Below are 14,482 nucleotides of genomic sequence, written 5' to 3' on the forward strand. Positions count from 1 at the left end.
TCTTCTACGGTCGACTGGTTTGAGTTCTTCCGAGTGAAAGACTTCCGTCGACTGAAGGGAGAAAGTCTCTGAGTGGATGTTTTACCGAGTGACCCATGTACCATGACGAGTCAGTCGGAGTCTTCCTTAAAACCTTTAAGTCTTTCTAGATGAGTTTACCCTCGTCGTCAACGAAAAGAGGAGAAAAGGTTATGTCTTTTCTAGACTTGCGATTTTCACGGTTTATTCATAGGAAGTGTCTGGTGTTTAGCAACATAGTATAGAATAAAACAAATATTACTTTTTAGTAATTGTTAACATGCTAACTTGTCGAGCGAAAGATGTACTCGCAGAGTTTTTCTTAGGTTCTATGACCAACTAACCCACCATGAAGTATGCCTATCTCCAACTTCGTGCCGTAATACGCCTACAAACGCCCGGACAAACACGTATGGATCATTTTATTTCATCCAATATGGTACCGCATACGTCCACGCACGAGTGTGCATACGTCCCCTGACCCAATCAAAACCTCACTCGGAGCCCGCATTTTTCTAGCTCCATCCCTCCTCGCTTGCTTTGTATTTTTGCCCTGCCTGTTGGAATTATGCCCTAGAGGCAATAATAAATATAGTTATTATTATAATTCCTGTATCAAGATAATCGTTTATTATCCATGCTATAATTGTATTGAATGAAGACTCATTTACATGTGTGGATACATAGACAAAACACCGTCCCTAGCAAGCCTCTAGTTGGCTAGCCAGTTGATCAAAGATAGTCAGTGCCTTCTGATTATGAACAAGGTGTTGTTGCTTGATAATTGGATCACGTCATTAGGAGAATCACGTGATGGACTAGACCCAAACTAATAGACGTAGCATGTTGATCGTGTCATTTTGTTGCTACTGTTTTCTGCGTGTCAAGTATTTATTCCTATGACCATGAGATCATATAACTCACTGACACCGGAGGAATGCTTTGTGTGTATCAAACGTCGCAACGTAATTGGGTGACTATAAAGATGCTCTACAGGTGTCTCCGAAGGTGTTAGTTGAGTTAGTATGGATCAAGACTGGGATTTGTCACTCCGTGTGACGGAGAGGTATCTCGGGGCCCACTCAGTAATACAACATCACACACAAGCCTTGCAAGCAATGTGACTTAGTGTAAGTTGCGGGATCTTGTATTACGGAACGAGTAAAGAGACTTGCCGGTAAACGAGATTGAAATAGGTATGCGGATACTGACGATCGAATCTCGGGCAAGTAACATACCGAAGGACAAAGGGAATGACATACGGGATTATATGAATCCTTGGCACTGAGGTTCAAACAATAAGATCTTCGTAGAATATTAAGGATCCAATATGGGCATCCAGGTCCCGCTATTGGGTATTGACCGAGGATTCTCTCGGGTCATGTCTACATAGTTCTCGAACCCGCAGGGTCTGCACACTTAAGGTTCGACGTTGTTTTATGCGTATTTGAGTTATATGGTTGGTTACCGAATGCTGTTCGGAGTCCCGGATAAGATCACGAACGTCACGAGGGTTTTCGGAATGGTCCGGAAACGAAGATTGATATATAGGATGACCTCATTTGATTACCGGAAGGTTTTCGGAGTTACCGGGAATGTACCGGGAATGACGAATGGGTTCCGGGAGTTCACCGGGGGGGGCAACCCACCTCGGGGAAGCCCATAGGCCTTGAGGGTGGCACACCAGCCCTTAGTGGGCTGGTGGGACAGCCCAAAAGGTCCCTATGCGCCTAGGAAAGAAAATCAAAGAGAAAAGAAAAAAAAGAGGAGGTGGGAAGGGAAGGAAGGACTCCCACCCACCAAACCAAGTCCAACTCGGTTTGGGGGGGGGAGCCTTCCCCCTTGGACTCGGCCGACCCCCTTGGGGCTCCTTGAGCCCCAAGGCAAGGTCCCCTCCCTCCCACCTATATATACGGAGGTTTTAGGGCTGATTTGAGACGACTTTTCCACGGCAGCCCGACCACATACCTCCACGGGTTTTCCTCTAGATCGCGTTTCTGCGGAGCTCGGGCGGAGCCCTGCTGAGACAAGGTCATCACCAACCTCCGAAGCGCTGTCACGCTGCCGGAGAACTCTTCTACCTCTCCGTCTCTCTTGCTGGATCAAGAAGGCCGAGATCATCGTCGAGCTGTACGTGTGCTGAACGCGGAGGTGCCGTCCGTTCGGTACTAGATCGTGGGACTGATCGCGGGATTGTTCGCGGGGCGGATCGAGGGACGTGAGGACGTTCCACTACATCAACCGTGTTCACTAATGCTTCTGCTATACGGTCTACAAGGGTACGTAGATCACTCATCCCCTCTCGTAGATGGACATCACCATGATAGGTCTTCTTGCGCGTAGAATTTTTTTGTTTCCCATGCGACGTTCCCCAACAGTGGTATCAGAGCTAGGTTCATGCGTAGATGTCTTCTCGAGTAGAACACAAAAGTTTTCGTGGGCGGTGATGTGCGTTTTGCCGCCCTCCTTAGTCTTTTCTTGATTCTGCGGTATTGTTGGATTGAAGCGGCTTGGACCGACATTACTCGTACGCTTACGAGAGACTGGTTTCATCGCTACGAGTAACCCCGTTGCTCAAAGATGACTGGCAAGTGACGGTTTCTCCAACTTTAGTTGAATCGGATTTGACCAAGGAGGTCCTTGGATAAGGTTAAATAGCAACTCATATATCTCCGTTGTGGTGTTTGCGTAAGTAAGATGCGATCCTACTAGATACCCATGGTCACCACGTAAAACATGCAACAACAAAATTAGAGGACGTCTAACTTGTTTTTGCAGGGTATGCTTTGTTGGAATTATACCCTAGAGGCAATGATAAATGTATAGTTATTATTATAATTCCTGTATCAAGATAATAGTTTATTATCCATGCTATAATTGTATTGAATGAAGACTCATTTACATGTGTGGATACATAGACAAAACACCGTCCCTAGCATGCCTCTAGTTGGCTAGCCAGTTGATCAATGATAGTCAGTGTCTTCTGATTATAAACAAGGTGTTGTTGCTTGATAACTGGATCACGTCATTGGGAGAATCACGTGATGGACTAGACCCAAACTAATAGACGTAGCATGTTGATCGTGTCATTTTGTTGCTACTGTTTTCTGCGTGTCAAGTATTTATTCCTATGACCATGAGATCATATAACTTACTGACACCGGAGGAATGCTTTGTGTGTATCAAACGTCGCAACGTAACTGGGTGACTATAAAGATGCTCTACAGGTATCTCCGAAGGTGTTAGTTGAGTTAGTATGGATCAAGACTGGGATTTGTCACTCCGTGTGACGGAGAGGTATCTCGGGGCCCACTCGGTAATGCAACATCACACACAAGCCTTGCAAGCAATGTAACTTAGTGTAAGTTGCGGGATCTTGTGTTACGGAACGAGTAAAGAGACTTGCCGGTAAACGAGATTGAAATAGGTATGCGGATACTGACGATCGAATCTCGGGCAAGTAATATACCGAAGGACAAAGGGAATGACATACGGGATTATACGAATCCTTGGCACTGAGGTTCAAACGATAAGATCTTCGTAGAATATGTAGGATCCAATATGGGCATCCAGGTCCCGCTATTGGATATTGACCGAGGAGTCTCTCGGGTCATGTCTACATAGTTCTCGAACCCGCACGGTCTGCACAATTAAGGTTCGACGTTGTTTTATGCGTATTTGAGTTATATGGTTGGTTACCGAATGTTGTTCAGAGTCCCGGATGAGATCACGGACGTCACGAGGGTTTCCGGAATGGTCCGGAAACGAAGATTGATATATAAGATGACCTCATTTGATTACCGGAAGGTTTTCGGAGTTACCGGGAATGTACCGGGAATGACGAATGGGTTCCGGGAGTTCACCGGGGGGGCAACCCACCCCGGGGAAGCCCACAGGCATTGGGGGAGTCACACCAGCCCTTAGTGGGCTGGTGGGACAGCCCACAAGTGCCCAATGCGCCAAGAGAAGAAAAATCAAGAGGAAAGGAAAAAAAAGGAAGGAGGTGGGAAGGGAGGGGGACTCCTCCCACCAAACCAAGTCCAACTTGGTTTGGGGGGGGGGAGTCCTCCCCCCCTTGGCTCGGCCGACTCCTTGGGGGTCCTTGGACCCCAAGGCAAGGTCCCCCCTCCCTCCTCCTATATATACGGAGGTTTTAGGGCTGATTTGAGACGACTTTTCCACGGCAGCCCGACCACATACCTCCACGGTTTTTCCTCTAGATCGCGTTTCTGCGGAGCTCGGGCGGAGCCCTGCTGAGACAAGGTCATCACCAACCTCCGGAGCGCTGTCACGCTGCCGGAGAACTCTTCTACCTCTCCGTCTCTCTTGCTGGATCAAGAAGGCCGAGATCATCGTCGAGCTGTACGTGTGCTGAACGCGGAGGTGCCGTCCGTTCGGTACTAGATCGTGGGACTGATCGCGGGATTGTTCGCGGGGCGGATCGAGGGACGTGAGGACGTTCCACTACATCAACCGCGTTCTCTAACGCTTCTGCTGTACGATCTACAAGGGTACGTAGATCACTCATCCCCTCTCGTAGATGGACATCACCATGATAGGTTTTCGTGCGCGTAGGAAAATTTTTGTTTCCCATGCGACGTTCCCCAACAGTGGCATCATGAGCTAGGTTCATGCGTAGATGTCTTCTCGAGTAGAACACAAAAGTTTTTGTGGGCGGTGATGTGCGTTTTGCTGCCCTCCTTAGTCTTTTCTTGATTCCGCGGTATTGTTGGATTGAAGCGGCTTGGACCGACATTACTCGTACGCTTACGAGAGACTGGTTTCATCGTTACGAGTAACCCCCTTTGCTCAAAGATGACTGGCAAGTGACGGTTTCTCCAACTTTAGTTGAATCGGATTTGACCGAGGAGGTCCTTGGATGAGGTTAAATAGCAACTCATATATCTCCGTTGTGGTGTTTGCGTAAGTAAGATGCGATCCTACTAGATACCCTTGGTCACCACGTAAAACATGCAACAACAAAATTAGAGGACGTCTAACTTGTTTTTGCAGGGTATGATTGTGATGTGATATGGCCAATGATGTGATGTGATATATTGGATGTATGAGATGATCATGTTGTAATAGATAATATCGACTTGCACGTCGATGGTACGGCAACCGGCAGGAGCCATAGGGTTGTCTTTATACTAACGTTTGTGCTTGCAGATGCGTTTACTATTTTGCTAGGATGTAGCTTTAGTAGTAATAGCATAAGTAGCACGACAACCCCGATGGCAACACGTTGATGGATGATCATGGTGTGGCGCCGGTGACAAGAAGATCGTGCCGGTGCTTTGGTGATGGAGATCAAGAAGCACGTGATGATGGCCATATCATGTCACTTATGAATTGCATGTGATGTTAATCCTTTTATGCACCTTATTTTGCTTAGAACGACGGTAGCATTATGAGGTGATCTCTCACTAAAATTTCAAGACGAAATTGTGTTCTCCCCGACTGTGCACCGTTGCTACAGTTCGTCGTTTCGAGACACCACGTGATGATCGGGTGTGATAGACTCAACGTTCACATACAACGGGTGCAAAACAGTTGCGCACGCGGAACACTCGGGTTAAGCTTGACGAGCCTAGCATGTGCAGACATGGCCTCGGAACACATGAGACCGAAAGGTCGATCATGAATCATATAGTTGATATGATTAGCATAGGGATGCTTACCACCGAAACCATACTCAACTCACGTGATGATCGGACTTGGGATAGTGTAAGTGGATCATGAACCACTCAAATGACTAGAGAGATGTACTTTTTGAGTGGGAGTTTAGCATATAATTTGATTAAGTTAAACTCTAATTATCTTGAACATAGTCTAAAGTCCACTTTGAATATATTTGTGTTGTAGATCATGGCTCACGCAAGTGTCATCCTGAATTTTAATACGTTCCTAGAGAAAGCTAAGTTGAAAGTTGATGGAAGCAACTTTGTAGACTGGGCTCGTAATCTTAAGCTAATCTTACAAGCTGGGAAGAAGGATTATGTCCTTAATGTTGTGCTAGGAGATGAACCACCCGCTACGGCTGATCAGGATGTTAAGAACGCTTGGTTAGCGCGTAAGGAGGACTACTCAATAGTTCAATGTGCAGTCTTGTATGGCTTAGAACCGGGACTTCAACGTCGCTTCGAGCGTCATGGAGCATTTGAGATGTTCCAGGAGTTGAAGTTTATCTTTCAGAAGAACGCCCGGATCGAGAGGTATGAGACCTCCGATAAATTCTATGCTTGCAAGATGGAGGAAAACTCGTCTGTCAGTGAACATGTGCTCAAAATGTCTGGGTACTCAAACCGTCTGGCTGAGCTGGGGATTGAACTCCCGCAAGAGGCTATCACTGACAGAATCCTTCAATCACTGCCGCCAAGCTATAAAGGCTTTGTGTTGAACTACAACATGCAAGGGATGAACAAGTCTCCCGGCGAGTTGTTTGCGATGCTGAAAGTCGCAGAGTCTGAACTCCGTAAAGAGCATCAAGTGTTGATGGTGAGCAAGACCACTAGTTTCAAGAGAAACGGCAAAGGCAAGAAGGGCAATTCGAAGAAGAGCGGCAAGCCTGTTGCCAATCTGCCGAAGAAACCCAAGGCTGGACCTAAGCCTGAAACAGAGTGCTTCTATTGCAAGGGTATGGGTCACTGGAAGCGCAATTGCCCCAAGTATCTGGCAGATAAGAAGGCGGGCAAAGAAAAATCAGGTATATTTGATATACATGTTATTGATGTGTACTTAACCGGCTCTCGTAGTAGTGCCTGGGTATTCGATACCGGTTCTGTTGCTCACATTTGCAACTTGAAACAGGATCTGCGGAATAGACGAAGGCTGGCGAAAGACGAAGTGACGATGCGCGTTGGAAATGGTTCCAAGGTTGATGCAATCGCCGTCGGCACAGTGTCACTTCAGCTACCATCGGGATTAGTGATGAACTTAAATCATTGTTATTTAGTGCCTGCGTTGAGCATGAACATTATATCTGGATCTTGTTTATTGCGAGACGGTTACTCCTTTAAGTCTGAGAATAATGGTTGTTCTATTTCTATGAGTAACATCTTTTATGGTCATGCACCGAATGTGAGAGGATTGTTCATATTGAATCTTGATAGCGATACGCATATACATAACATTGAGACCAAAAGAGTTAGAGTAAACAATGATAGCGCCATATTTTTATGGCACTGCCGCTTGGGTCATATTGGTGTAAAGCGCATGAAGAAACTCCATGCTGATGGACTTTTGGAGTCACTTGACTTTGATTCACTTGACACGTGCGAACCATGCCTCATGGGCAAGATGACTAAGACTCCGTTCTCCGGAACAATGGAGCGTGCAAGTGACTTGTTGGAAATCATACATACCGATGTGTGTGGTCCAATGAGCGTAGAGGCACGCGGCGGATATCGTTATTTCCTCACCTTCACTGACGATTTAAGTAGATATGGTTATGTCTACTTGATGAAGCACAAGTCTGAAACATTTGAAAAGTTCAAGCAATTTCAGAGTGAAGTGGAAAATCATCGTAACAAGAAGATCAAGTTCCTACGGTCTGATCGTGGGGGTGAATATCTGAGTTTCGAGTTTGGTGGTCACTTAAGACAATGTGGAATTGTTTCGCAGTTAACACCGCCTGGAACACCACAGCGTAATGGTGTGTCCGAACGTCGTAATCGTACTTTGTTAGAGATGGTGCGATCTATGATGTCTCTTACTGATTTGCCGTTATCATTTTGGGGTTATGCATTAGAAACAGATGCATTCACTTTAAATAGGGCACCATCAAAATCCATTGAGACGACACCATACGAACTGTGGTATGGCAAAAGGCCAAAGTTGTCGTTTCTTAAAGTTTGGGGATGTGATGCTTATGTCAAAAAGCTTCAGCCTGAAAAGCTGGAACCCAAAGCGGAAAAATGCGTTTTCATAGGTTACCCAAAAGAGACAGTTGGGTACACCTTCTATCTCAAAACCGAGGGCAAAGTGTTTGTTGCTAAGAACGGAACTTTTCTCGAGAAGGAGTTTCTCTCGAGAGAATTGAGTGGGAGGAAGATAGAACTTGACGAGGTTGTCGAACCTCTCATCCCTCTGGATGGTGGCGCAGGGCAAGGGGAAACCTCTGTCATTGCGACGCCGGTTGAGGAGGAAGTTAATGATGATGATCATGAAACTCCAGTTCGAGTTTCTGTTGAACCACGCAGGTCGACGAGATCACGCGCTGCTCCAGAGTGGTATGATAATCCCGTCTTATCAATCATGTTGTTAGACAACAATGAACCTGCAAATTATGAAGAAGCGATGGTGGGCCCAGATTCCAACAAATGGCTAGAATCCATGAAATCCGAGATAGGATCCATGTATGAGAACAAAGTGTGGACTTTGGAGATACTACCTGAGGGCCGCAAGGCTACTCAGAACAAATGGATCTTTAAGAAGAAGACGGACGCTGACGGTAATGTGACCGTTTATAAAGCTCGACTTGTGGCAAAGGGTTTTTCACAAGTTCCAGGAATTGACTACGATGAGACTTTCTCTCCCGTGGCAATGCTTAAGTCCGTCAGAATCATGTTAGCAATAGCTGCATTTTTCGATTATGAAATCTGGCAGATGGATGTCAAAACGGCGTTCCTTAACGGTTTCCTTAAGGAAGAGTTGTATATGATGCAACCCGAAGGTTTTGTCGATCCTAAAAATGCTAACAAGGTGTGCAAGCTCCAGCGATCCATTTATGGACTGGTGCAAGCATCTCGGAGTTGGAACAAACGCTTTGATGAGGTGATCAAAGCATTTGGGTTTATACAAGTGGTTGGAGAATCTTGTATTTACAAGAAAGTGAGTGGGAGCTCTGTGGCGTTTCTAATATTATATGTGGATGACATATTACTGATTGGAAACAACGTAGAGCTTTTGGAGAGCATAAAAGGTTACTTGAATAAAAGTTTCTCTATGAAGGACCTAGGAGAAGCTGCTTACATTCTAGGCATTAAGATCTATAGGGATAGATCAAAACGCATGATAGGACTTTCACAAAGCACATACCTTGATAAAGTTTTGAAGAGGTTCAAAATGGAACAGTCCAAGAAAGGGTTCTTGCCAGTGTTACAAGGTACGAGATTGAGTAAGACTCAGTGCCCAGCAACTGATGAAGATAGAGAGCATATGCGCTCCGTCCCCTATGCTTCAGCCATAGGTTCTATCATGTATGCGATGCTGTGCACTAGACCGGATGTTAGCCTGGCCATAAGTATGGCAGGTAGGTTCCAGAGTAATCCAGGAGTGGATCACTGGACAGCGGTCAAGAATATCCTGAAGTACCTGAAAAGGACTAAGGAGATGTTTCTCGTGTATGGAGGTGACAAAGAGCTCGCCGTAAAAGGTTACGTCGATGCAAGCTTTGACACAGATCCGGACGACTCTAAGTCGCAAACCGGATACGTATTTATTCTTAATGGGGGTGCAGTAAGCTGGTGCAGTTCCAAGCAAAGCGTCGTAGCAGATTCTACATGTGAAGCGGAGTACATGGCTGCCTCGGAGGCGGCTAAGGAGGGTGTCTCGATGAAGCAGTTCATGACGGATCTTGGAGTGGTGCCAAGTGCACTGAATCCAATGACCTTGTTCTGTGACAACACTGGTGCCATTGCCTTAGCAAAGGAGCCAAGATTTCACAAGAAGACCAGACACATCAAACGACGCTTCAACCTCATCCGCGACTACGTCGAGGAGGAGGACGTAAATATATGCAAAGTGCACACGGATCTGAATGTAGCAGACCCGCTGACTAAACCTCTTCCACGGCCAAAACATGATCGACACCAGAACTGTATGGGTGTTAGATTTATTACAATGTAATTCACATGGTGATGTGAGGGCTAGATTATTGACTCTAGTGCAAGTGGGAGACTGTTGGAATTATGCCCTAGAGGCAATGATAAATGTATAGTTATTATTATAATTCCTGTATCAAGATAATAGTTTATTATCCATGCTATAATTGTATTGAATGAAGACTCATTTACATGTGTGGATACATAGACAAAACACCGTCCCTAGCATGCCTCTAGTTGGCTAGCCAGTTGATCAATGATAGTCAGTGTCTTCTGATTATGAACAAGGTGTTGTTGCTTGATAACTGGATCACGTCATTGGGAGAATCACGTGATGGACTAGACCCAAACTAATAGACGTAGCATGTTGATCGTGTCATTTTGTTGCTACTGTTTTCTGCGTGTCAAGTATTTATTCCTATGACCATGAGATCATATAACTTACTGACACCGGAGGAATGCTTTGTGTGTATCAAACGTCGCAACGTAACTGGGTGACTATAAAGATGCTCTACAGGTATCTCCGAAGGTGTTAGTTGAGTTAGTATGGATCAAGACTGGGATTTGTAACTCCGTGTGACGGAGAGGTATCTCGGGGCCCACTCGGTAATGCAACATCACACACAAGCCTTGCAAGCAATGTAACTTAGTGTAAGTTGCGGGATCTTGTGTTACGGAATGAGTAAAGAGACTTGCCGGTAAACGAGATTGAAATAGGTATGCGGATACTGACGATCGAATCTCGGGCAAGTAATATACCGAAGGACAAAGGGAATGACATACGGGATTATACGAATCCTTGGCACTGAGGTTCAAACGATAAGATCTTCGTAGAATATGTAGGATCCAATATGGGCATCCAGGTCCCGCTATTGGATATTGACCGAGGAGTCTCTCGGGTCATGTCTACATAGTTCTCGAACCCGCACGGTCTGCACAATTAAGGTTCGACGTTGTTTTATGCGTATTTGAGTTATATGGTTGGTTACCGAATGTTGTTCGAAGTCCCGGATGAGATCACGGACGTCACGAGGGTTTCCGGAATGGTCCGGAAACGAAGATTGATATATAGGATGACCTCATTTGATTACCGGAAGGTTTTCGGAGTTACCGGGAATGTACCGGGAATGACGAATGGGTTCCAGGAGTTCACCGGGGGGGGCAACCCACCCCGGGGAAGCCCACAGGCATTGGGGGAGTCACACCAGCCCTTAGTGGGCTGGTGGGACAGCCCACAAGTTCCCAATGCGCCAAGAGAAGAAAAATCAAGAGGAAAGGAAAAAAAAGGAAGGAGGTGGGAAGGGAGGTGGACTCCTCCCACCAAACCAAGTCCAACTCGGTTTGGGGGGGGGGGAGTCCTCCCCCCCTTGGCTCGGCCGACTCCTTGGGGGTCCTTGGACCCCAAGGCAAGGTCCCCCCTCCCTCCTCCTATATATATGGAGCAATTAGGGCTGATTTGAGACGACTTTCTCACGGCTGCCCGACCACATACCTACACGGTTTTTCCTCTAGATCGCGTTTCTGCGGAGCTCGGGCGGAGCCCTGCCGAGACAAGGTCATCACCAACCTCCGGAGCGCCGTCACGCTGCCGGAGAACTCTTCTACCTCTCCGTCTCTCTTGCTGGATCAACAAGGCCGAGATCATCGTCGAGCTGTACGTGTGCTGAACGCGGAGGTGCCGTCCGTTCGGTACTAGATCGTGGGACTGATCGCGGGATTGTTCGCGGGGCGGATCGAGGGACGTGAGGACGTTCCACTACATCAACCGCGTTCTCTAACGCTTCTGCTGTACGATCTACAAGGGTACGTAGATCACTCATCCCCTCTCGTAGATGGACATCACCATGATAGGTTTTCGTGCGCGTAGGAAAATTTTTGTTTCCCATGCGACGTTCCCCAACATGCTTGTGATGTGATATGGCCAACGATGTGATGTGATATATTGGATGTATGAGATGATCATGTTGTAATAGAAAATATCGACTTGCACGTCGATGGTACGGCAACCGGCAGGAGCCATAGGGTTGTCTTTATACTAACGTTTGTGCTTGCAGATGCGTTTACTATTTTGCTAGGATGTAGCTTTAGTAGTAATAGCATGAGTAGCACGACAACCCCGATGGCAACACGTTTATGGAGATCATGGTGTGGCGCCGGTGACAAGAAGATCGTGCCGGTGCTTTGGTGATGGAGATCAAGAAGCACGTGATGATGGCCATATCATGTCACTTATGAATTGCATGTGATGTTAATCCTTTTATGCACCTTATTTTGCTTAGAACGACGGTAGCATTATGAGGTGATCTCTCACTAAAATTTCAAGACGAAATTGTGTTCTCCCCGACTGTGCTCCCTTGCTACAGTTCGTCGTTTCGAGACACCACGTGATGATCGGGTGTGATAGACTCAACGTTCACATACAATGGGTGCAAAACAGTTGCGCACGCGGAACACTCGGGTTAAGCTTGACGAGCCTAGCATGTGTAGACATGGCCTCGGAACACATGAGACCGAAAGGTCGATCATGAATCATATAGATGATATGATTAGCATAGGGATGCTTACGACTGAAACTATACTCAACTCACGTGATGATCGCACTTGAGCTAGTGTAAGTGGATCATGAACCACTCAAATGACTAAGAGAGATGTACTTTTTGAGTGGGAGTTTAGCGTATAATTTTGATTAAAGTTAAACTGTAATTATCTTGAACATAGTCTAAGTCCACTTTGAATATATTTGTGTTGTAGATCATGGCTCACGCGACAGTCACCCTGAATTTTAATACGTTCCTAGAGAAAGCTAAGTTGAAAGATGATGGAAGCAACTTTGTAGACTGGGCTCGTAATCTTAAGCTAATCTTACAAGCTGGGAAGAAGGATTATGTCCTTAATGCTGCGCTAGGAGATGAACCACCCGCTACAGCTGATCAGGATGTTAAGAACGCTTGGTTAGCACGTAAGGAGGACTACTCAGTAGTTCAATGTGCAGTCTTGTATGGCTTAGAACCGGGACTTCAACGTCGCTTTGAGCGTCATGGAGCATTTGAGATGTTCCAGGAGTTGAAGTTTATCTTTCAGAAGAACGCACGGATCGAGAGGTATGAGACCTCCGATAAATTCTATGCTTGCAAGATGGAGGAAAACTCGTATGTTAGTGAACATGTGCTCAAAATGTCTGGGTACTCAAACCGTGTAGCTGAGCTGGGGATTGAACTCCCGCAAGAGGCTATCACTGACAGAATCCTTCAATCACTGCCGCCAAGCTATAAAGGCTTTGTATTGAACTACAACATGCAAGGGATGAACAAGTCTCCCGGCGAGTTGTTTGTGATGCTGAAAGTCGGAGAGTCTGAACTCCGTAAAGAGCATCAAGTGTTGATGGTGAATAAGACCACTAGTTTCAAGAGAAACGGCAAAGGCAAGAAGGGTAATTCGAAGAAGAGCGGCAAGCCTGTTGCCAATCCGACGAAGAAACCCAAAGCTGGACCTAAGCCTGAAACGGAGTGTTACTATTGCAAGGGTATGGGTCACTGGAAGCGCAATTGCCCCAAGTATCTGGCAGATAAGAAGGCGGCCAAAGAAAAATCAGGTATATTTGATATACATGTTATTGATGTGTACTTAACCGGCTCTCGTAGTAGTGCCTGGGTATTCGATACCGGTCCTGTTGCTCATATTTGCAACTCGAAACAGGAACTGCGGAATAGACGAAGGCTGGCGAAAGATGAAGTGACGATGCGCGTAGGAAATGGTTCCAAGGTTGATGCAATCGCCGTCGGCACAGTTTCACTTCAGTTACCATCATGATTAGTGATGAACTTAAATCATTGTTATTTAGTGCGTGCGTTGAGCATGAACATTATATATGGATCTTGTTTATTGCGAGACGGTTACTCTTTTAAGTCAGAGAATAATGGTTGTTCTATTTCTATGAGTAACATCTTTTATGGTCATGCACTTAATGTGAGAGTATTGTTCATATTGAATCTTGATAGCGATACGCATATACATAACATTGAGACCAAAAGAGTTAGAGTTAACAATGATAGCGCCATATTTTTGTGGCACTGCCGCTTGGGTCATATTTGTGTAAAGCGCATGAAGAAACTCCATGCTGATGGACTTTTGGAGTCACTTGACTTTGATTCACTTGACACGTGCGAACCATGCCTCATGGGCAAGATGACTAAGACTCCGTTCTCCGGAACAATGGAGCGTGCAAGTGACTTGTTGGAAATCATACATACCGATGTGTGTGGTCCGATGAGCGTGGAGGCATGCGGCGGATATCGTTATTTTCTCACCTTCACTGACGATTTGAGTAGATATGGTTATGTCTACTTGATGAAGCACAAGTCTGAAACATTTGAAAAGTTCAAGCAATTTCAGAGTGAAGTTGAAAATCATCGTAACAAGAAGATCAAATTCCTACGGTCTGATCGTGGGGGTGAATATCTGAGTTTCGAGTTTGGTGCTCACTTAAGACAATGTGGAATTGTTTCACAGTTAACACCGCCTGGAACACCACAGCGTAATGGTGTGTCCGAACGTCGTAATCGTACTTTATTAGAGATGGTGCGATCTATGATGTCTCTTACCGATTTGCCGTTATCGTTTCGGGGTTATGCATTAGAAAC

This window comes from Hordeum vulgare, chromosome 4H (genome assembly GCF_904849725.1).
Source record: "Hordeum vulgare subsp. vulgare chromosome 4H, MorexV3_pseudomolecules_assembly, whole genome shotgun sequence".
NCBI lineage: Eukaryota > Viridiplantae > Streptophyta > Magnoliopsida > Poales > Poaceae > Hordeum > Hordeum vulgare.